Below are 8,916 nucleotides of genomic sequence, written 5' to 3'. Positions count from 1 at the left end.
CCATGCAACCCAAATGGACCATGCCAATCAGGTCAAGTACATACCAAATATAGTTATGGACTTAGACACTAATCCAACAGTTTCCACATACTTGCACTGCGGGTTCCTATAACCATTCCTCTATACCATGGACCCGAACAGATTGAATATCCTCCAAGCGGAATACCCATTTCTCCCCCACTTAGGGTTCAATCTACCACCGAATGGTGGTGAAACCAACCAATAACTCTCCCTGATCAACTAGGTACAACCATCCCTAGACCCCGGGAATGAATAATACACACAAGATGATCTTCCAGATAAGGATCACACAAATCCAAAGAGAATCTTGAATTTTAGCTGAAAATATCCAAAATTTGCCAACCATGACCACTTATCACTAAGGATCCCTTACAAGAGCATAAACCAATATCGACTTATGATCCCAAAATATACACCCTTGCTTGAACTTCCAACCTCCAAACCGGTGCCATCCTTGATATAACCCAAGAACACTGGCCCTTAATCACATTACAAAGAATCCATAACACATCAACCTATCTGCACAATACCGACCTGACATCCTGTCTCCAAACACCGCGACCAATAGACCCCAAGTTGGGCTTACATCCCAACCTTGAAGGTCACTAGCCTAATCACTCCTTCCATGAACTATGAAACTGTGAGGGAAAAATCCCCACCATAGATAGAGACATACCAACCATCAATTAACCACTCGACTTCCAACTATGATCCCCAAGCCGCTCATATCAATAGTTTCCTCCTTGAGTCCCGAGACTCGATGCACGGCCTCAAGAAAACCATCAAGACCTTCAAACCAACATACTCAGCTAGGTACGAACCACTCAATCCAAACCAACATCGCCATTGGGGTGCAAAATAATTTCCAGACCCTACCCCCCACCTGTTCAACCAAAACCAAAAGAATTGGCAAGTACGGAATCACTACCACAAATCATGGTATACAACCATGCCATCTTCCCGACCAACCTTTAGAATCCATGAAACTCTCATCGGTTCGAGTATGGATCATGTGCTTGCAATAGTATGGGCCCAATACTACCTTCCACACCTATCCATACTTTCCTCACGGATCATCTCGGGTCCTCTAAGGCCACTCATGATAACACTCTCAATACCCGCTCAACAGCGAAACAACGACACTAAAATACTTCCTAGATTCTCCTAGGATTCCCTACCTCCTCTGCCATCAGCTGCTGAAGAACTCCTCATAATGTCATTTAGCTACTTTATTAACACAATCACATTTATTAGAGCTCACATAATCCTTCAAGTAAAAGACTCATCCCCACAACGGTTAGACTCGGACAAGAATTGCGCAATAGGGTCAAACCCATCACTATGAGATTATTCAAGCTTGATTACATGTGACTTAACGTGCTTGTAACACCCATAAAAATCAAGCCAATTTAAAACTTTTCAACCATTCAAAAACATTAAGTTATTACAAAGTGTTTTCAAAATAGTTTAGACATCAGAGTATCCCAGAAATCAAAATCAAAAAAAATGTAAGGAGGTGCACGGTCACGCCTTCGCCTTCCCGCGATCATCTGAGGTACCTGAAACAAATCCAAAAACTATAAGCCCTAAGCTTAGTGAGTTTCCCCAAAATACTTGCATAACAAGTAAAACACATATAATAACAGCATACTATGGGCCCAATTAGCCATCGGGTAGGAATGCCTCAGACCCTCAACCATCGGGTTGGAATGCTAACATACTATTGGTCCAATCATCCTCGGGATGGTATACCCTCGGCCCACAACCATCGGGTTGGAATGCCCACATACTATGAGTCCAATCATCCTCTGGATGGAATACTCTTGGCCCACAACCATCAGGTTGGAATGCCCCGGTCTGTTGGCTCTCGCACAAAGCAGATAAGCCTCAACCCGCAATCAATCATCTACACATATATCATATAATCACATAACAGTCTACAGACAGCCAAACCGATCTACAGATCACTAAGCATGGCAACATCCTATCTACCAGGATACCGATCTAACTGGTCACAACCACATATAACATCCTATCTACCAGGATACCGATCTAACAGATCATACTAGCAATAAAACAGGATAACAATCCAAAGGGCCGACCTTGGTGCCTTCGACCCTTGAGTATAGTGAGGAAAACTCACCTCACAATGTCGATCGGAACTAAAATGTAAAACTCCCGGAACACGGCTCCAAATACCAACACCTATAACCACCAATGATCCACTTCCATAAATTCCCAAATTACCAAAATACCCTCAAAAGTACAGCTTGTCAACCCTTAGCCAAAGTCAATTTCAAAGGTCAAGGTCAACAGTCCATGTTGACCCAACTCGTCGAGTGCAGTCTATAGACTCGTTGAGTCCCTTCATAACTCAGAAAGTCGCGAATTCACCCAGTTAACTCGCCGAGTTTCCAGATAACTCGTCGAGTTCATGTAGTGTCCAAAATGTTGGTAAAAACCCTAACCAACTCGTCGATTCATCTTACTGACTCGCCGAGTCCATGCAGAACCAAAACAGGCAATCTTCATTCGACTCATCGAGTTGCCCATGCAACTCAACGAGTCCCTTCAGTCTGTTTCTTATTCAGACACTTTTAATCGAAACCAAGGGTCCAAGTTGTAGATCTAGCCTCCTAGGGCATGGTTACCACGAAAAGTTGCAAACTTTACGTGCATGTAAGTTCTTAAATGCCAAAACCAAGCTAAGGAAGAGGTTTAAGCAAAAGATAAGGGCCAAAGCTTGATAAATTCAATAACATTATGATTATGAGGACTTAGAGAAGTCCAGATCTGAAGGTACAACTTCAGATCATGCTCAATACCCGAAATGACCCCCGAATATGCTCAAAATGGCCTTAAACCCATGAATAAGGATATCTAACACTAGAATGATCAAGGTAACAACTGGTCACCTTCAAATGGAAGCCAAAACGATGTAGATGTTGGATCTACAAGCTCCTTCCCATTCCAACCTTCTCAACCTTCAAGCTTATTCATCAAATGCACCAAAAACACTCTTTTAGCCTCACAAACACAAAGGAGTAGTAAAGAACAGCTACGGCTTCCTTCTCTGGGTAATGAGGTGATAAGGGAGGCCAAATGATGCGGGTTAAGTCCTTTAAATAGGGTGCAAACCTAAAAATTAGGGTTTTCCCATTCAACTCCTACTCGTCGAGTTGGGGTCCTCCAACTCCTCGAGTAGACCTCATAAATCACGCGGCCTGATCCGCTTCTACACGACGAGTTGGGGCATCCAACTCATTGAGTAGGTCTAAGAATGTGATATAAGCTTTAAATTTTATACCTGGGAGTCGGGGTGTTACAATTCATTTAACAGCTAACTCACATCACTTAAGAGGGGAACAAAGCACAAAGCAAGCAACATTCGAGCAGTGGAGTCGACTGGCAACAATACATAATAAAATCAAACGGATTTTCATACAAAAATCCTGATCTATAAATCTCGGCACCTCGGATACACCTTCGACCTACCCTCACTCTCTTAAGAGTGGCTAATCATTCCTCGCGCTGACCCGCTACACACTGCACCCACTCATGAAACTTCCACCAACCCTACAACCACTCGTGTATGCTAATCATACATAACGCTGGATCCTATAGAAAGTCGAATATTTGATCCTACCCTAAGCCCTTCATCAAACAAGAACAGGAAATAAGGCCAAACCAGACATTCTTAGGCTGTAGAATCTTAGTTATGTACAATTATGATACATACACTAAGCAACTATAATAATGATGTCAATTTCATATTAGGAAGAATCCTAGGCTATCAAGCATCATATAATCAGGCTATTTTATCATGAAATTCCTAAAGATCCCTAGCCTATCACTAGCATGTTGTTCTAACATATCACAATATCAAATAACAGTGTGGTAATTTGGGGTTTACTTATTGGCTCCGGCTGATCGTACACATCACATCCTCCTTATTCATTTGGAAAACTATTTGAAAATCGTTTTTAAAATATTTTTCCTTTAGTTTGATACTAGATTCACATGAGTGTTCCTCCAATTCACTCAAACCAAGGCTCTGATACCAACATGTAATATCCCAAAAATTCAAAAAATTTAAAACTTTTCAAAACAACTCTTTTGTCTAATAGCAGTGACACAAAACCATTATTTCAATACATTATTTAAAATTAGAGTCTCTCAAGATCAAATTAGTTATAAAACCGAGGATGTGTACGGTCACACATACACCTTGCCACGGTCCACTGAAGTACCTGAAACCATAAACCAAAACTGTAAGCACGAAGCTTAGTGAGTTCCCTTTAAATACCAACACACGAATAAATAAACATGTTCAAAATAACAAAATGTATTGGTTCTGTAGCTAAAAGATTGGGTTACACTTGAGCCCACAGTATGAGTGTGGCTTGACCATCGGGCCCACAACTCATATCTGGCTTGCTCCTAAGCCCACAACATAAGTCTGGCTTCCCCTCGGGCCGAAAACTTATGTCTGGCTTGTTCGGACCTCAGTACGAGTCTGGCATACCACCCGGTCCTCAACTCGTATCTATAATGCATCTAAGCCCTAGTATGAGTCTGGCATGCCCTACCCAGACCTCAGATCATATCTAGAATGCTCCAATACCCTTAAGCCCTCAGTACGAGTCTGGCATACCACCCGGTCCTCAGCTCATATATGGAATGCATCTGATCCCTCAGTATGAGTCTGGTACACCCCACTCGACCCTCATCTCATATCTGGAATGCTCCATGGTTTGTTGGCTACAACACGAAGCAATACAACCTTAACCCAACATAATATGTCTACAAATAACAACACATACAGATAACCATGCATACAGAATCATAGGCAGTCCTACCGATCTACCATACTAGCATATCAATAACTAGCATAATCATACATATCTATTCCATACTCAGCATATCAGCAAATATCAGGTTGTCAAACCAATGGGCCGGCCTTGGTGCCTTCGACCTGAAAGTATAGTGAGGAAAACTCACCTCTCACTACCGAATCTCACGGAAAGAATCACTGGCTGCTAGCTCATAAGAATCCCCGCGCTATCAATCACAAGATAAACATCCATCAATAATCGGATCCGACCCACACTAAGTGTCCAAACTAGGGTAAAAGACCTTTTTACCCTTGTAACGACCCAATTTTCATGACCAAAAATTTCGTTTTAAAAACATTACTTTTAGAAAATATTAAAAGCTAAAACATTTTCTGATCAAGTTATCACACAAGTGAACCATGTCGAAAAGCCAATTCATACATTCAATCCAAATATCAGAGTACAAATCCCAGTGAAGCTCGAAAATGCGGAAACCGGAGAGTGTGTGTGTGACGTGTCGCTACCGCGCCGGCTCCTTTCCCCTAGCTGAGGAGGTACCTGAAACCAAAACTGAAAACTGTAAGCACAAAGCTTAGTGAGTTCCCCCATAATACCACATACCATGCAACATATAATAACCATTGTTCAACTAGGAGTTACGGGCCTTGCCTACACTCGGGAAGATACAGGCCCTGCCCACACTTTGCTAGCCGGGAGATACGGGCCTCGCCCACACTTGTGAAGATACGGGCCCTGCCCACACTTCGCTATCTGGGAGATACGGGCCTAGCCCACACTCCAACCTCGGAGAGATACGGGCCCTGCCCACACTCAACCGCTAACGCATAACATACAAGTATCACGCAGACAACAAGTATAAGCAATTCTATCATATTAACACATATATCATACTTGACTAAACCCATAGATACGGGCTCGGCCCACACTCTAGTACTAGCATCTCGTCTACACGGGTCGGCCTTGGTGCCTTGGACCCGTTCCTACTGGAAAGGAAACTCACCTCGAAATAGCTGCTGGTCTGTGTGGGAATTGAATCACCTACTACTGCTGTTGCTGCTCCGGAAACCCTCCGGCTGCAATTCCCACAATATACTCAATCGAACACTGCTCACTGACCTTTGGGTAAAATGACCATTTTACCCCTGACCTTGCCCTAAGTCAAAGTCAGAGTCAACTTTCAGTTGACCTCGACTCGCCGAGTTGGCTTTCCAACTCGCCGAGTCCCTACGCAAACGACTGCCCTGAATCCTGGTCCTACTCGTCGAGTTAGGCGACGACTCGACGGGTTCACCTTCTTAACCAATATTTAAGTCCTTCATCCTACTCGCCGAGTTGTATGAACAACTCGCCGAGTTCATCTTCATCCGAAGAACACTCATGCAGCGACCCGACGAGTTGTATGAACAACTCGTCGAGTCTGATCTTGATCTAAGGAGATTGCCTTGAACTCGTCGAGTCAGGGCATTGACTCGCCGAGTACCTCCATAGATGAGTTAAGCTTCCGACTCACTGAGCCACACCCCATGACTCACTGGTCACTCGACACTACGAAAAGGGGACAAACTCGGAGACTCGCGAATAGACTCGCCGAGTCATATGAACGACTCGCCGAGTCGTTGCCATGCACCTACTGAATAAACGAATTTGCTCGATTCCAGTCCATGCCATTCATAGATCTGGACCTCTAGGACACGAATCACACGTAAAGTTTCCAACTTTACGTGTGGATATTCACCAATATGGATTTTAGGGCTCAAAATGTCTCAAAAGGGTAGATCTACGACTAACAAGCAACATGGGGCCAAAAAGCTAACAGATCTGAGCCCCTGGAGCTCAATCTTGCCTAAATCCAAAGGCCAAACGCCTTATTACAACATACAATGCACATACAAGCTTGGGGATTTGACCAAGAGGGGCCCAAATGAAGTTTTAAGCATAAAATCAAGGGGAAAACGGGTTATACCTCAAAGGAACTGCTGGAAGAACACAAATAATGCTTGGATGGCTTCCCTTCTTCTGGATCTACTTCCTTCCTCTTTCAAAGCCTTCAAAAACACACACACTAACCTCAAACTCTCAAAGAATAGCTTAGAACGAGAGATACAGGGCTTTAAGGGTCAATGGGGGCCGGCTTGGGGCTGATAAGTCCTTTAAATAGGGTGCAAACCCCTGAAACTTAGGGTTTCATCCAACAGTTGTGACTCGCCGAGTCCGGGATATGGACTCGCCGAGTCACCAACTTAAACGTGTCCCGGGTCCCGCATCCACTCGGCGAGTTGGACCTATGACTCGCCGAGTCCAAGGCTAAAAGAAAGGAATACTCAAATAACATTTACGTACCAGGAACCGGGTGCTACAAATCTCCCCCACTTATTTTAGACTTCGTCCTCGAAGTCTTCTGCTCGATCTTGAAACAGCTCGGGATAATGCTCCATCATCTCGTCCACCGGCTCCCAAGTCCATTCCGAACCCTTGCGGTGCTGCCATTGCACCTTCACTAGCTCCACCTTCTTGTTCCTCAAATCCTTCGACTTCCTGTTGAGGATTGCGACTAGACGCTCAATGTAATTCAGGCTGTCATCAACCTGAATATCCTCCAAGGGTATTACCGCAGAATCGTCCACTAGGCACTTTCGCAACTGAGAGACATGGAAAGTGTTGTGGATCTGGCTGAGCTCGGTTGGCAGATCCAACCTATACGCTACCCTGCCCACCCGGGCTACGACCCTGAACGGACCAATGAATCGCGGGCCCAACTTGCCCCGCTTCCTAAATCGGATGACGCCTTTCCAAGGCGACACCTTCAGGAGAACCATATCCCCGACTTGAAACTCCAAGTCGGATCGACGCTTGTCGGCATAACTTTTCTGCCGACTCTGAGCAGTCTGAAGCCTGCTCCGGACCTGCTGGATCCTCTCAGTCGTCTTGAGCACCACTTCGGTGCTCCCCATGACTCTCTGGCCAACCTCACCCCAGCATATCGGGGTCCTACACCTCCGTCCGTACAACATCTCGAAGGGAGGGCGGTCGATACTCGCGTGATAGCTGTTGTTGTAGGAGAACTCGGCCAGGGGAAGATAGGTATCCCAGCTACCACCGAAATCTAGCACGCACGCCCGCAGCATATCCTCCAAAGTCTGGATGGTCCGCTCGCTCTGCCCATCCGTCTGCGGGTGAAAGGCAGTGCTAAAATGCAGACGAGTGCCCAACTCGTCATGGAATCTCTTCCAAAACCTGGAAGTAAAACGCACATCCCTGTCCGAGATCACCGATACTGGCACCCCATGCCGTGCCACAATCTCCCTGATGTAGATGTCGGCCAATTTCTCGGCCGATATGCTCTCCTGAATCGGGATAAAGTGAGCACTCTTGGTCAATCTATCCACGATGACCCAAATCGAATCCACTCCACGTGCGGTCCTGGGAAGCTTTGTGATAAAATCCATCGTGATATCTTCCCATTTCCACAGTGGGACATCCAACGGCTGCATCTTGCCATGCGGTCTCTGATGTTCGGCCTTGACCTTCCTGCAGGTCAAACATCGCTCGACATACCATGCCACATCCCGCTTCATGCAGGGCCACCAATAGTCTAGACGGAGATCCCTATACATCTTCGTCGCCCCGGGATGAATAGAGAATCGGGATTTGTGCGCCTCCTCCATCAAAATCTGGCGCACGCCTCCGTGATACGGCACCCACACCCTACGGTGTAGTGTCAAAAGTCCTCGGCTATCATAATCAAAGGAGGAAACCTGACCCACCACACGCTCGCTCTTCCGATGCTCCTCCTTGATAGCCTCCTGTTGAGCCTCCCGAATCTGCTCCAACAGGGGAGTCACCACGGTCATCCTTATGCAAACGTCCCTGATCGGTGCCGCCTTGCGGCTAAGCGCATCGGCCACCACATTGGCCTTCCCCGGGTGGTAAAGGATCTCACAATCATAATCCTTCACCACGTCCAACCATCGACGCTGCCTCATGTTCAGATTCGGCTGATCCATGAGGTACCTCAAACTCTTGTGGTCCGTGTAGATGG

Source organism: Lactuca serriola, chromosome 1 (assembly GCF_051521515.1).
Source record: "Lactuca serriola cultivar US96UC23 chromosome 1, Lser_US96UC23_V15, whole genome shotgun sequence".
NCBI classification, from domain to species: domain Eukaryota; kingdom Viridiplantae; phylum Streptophyta; class Magnoliopsida; order Asterales; family Asteraceae; genus Lactuca; species Lactuca serriola.
This window is presented reverse-complemented; position numbering follows the sequence as displayed.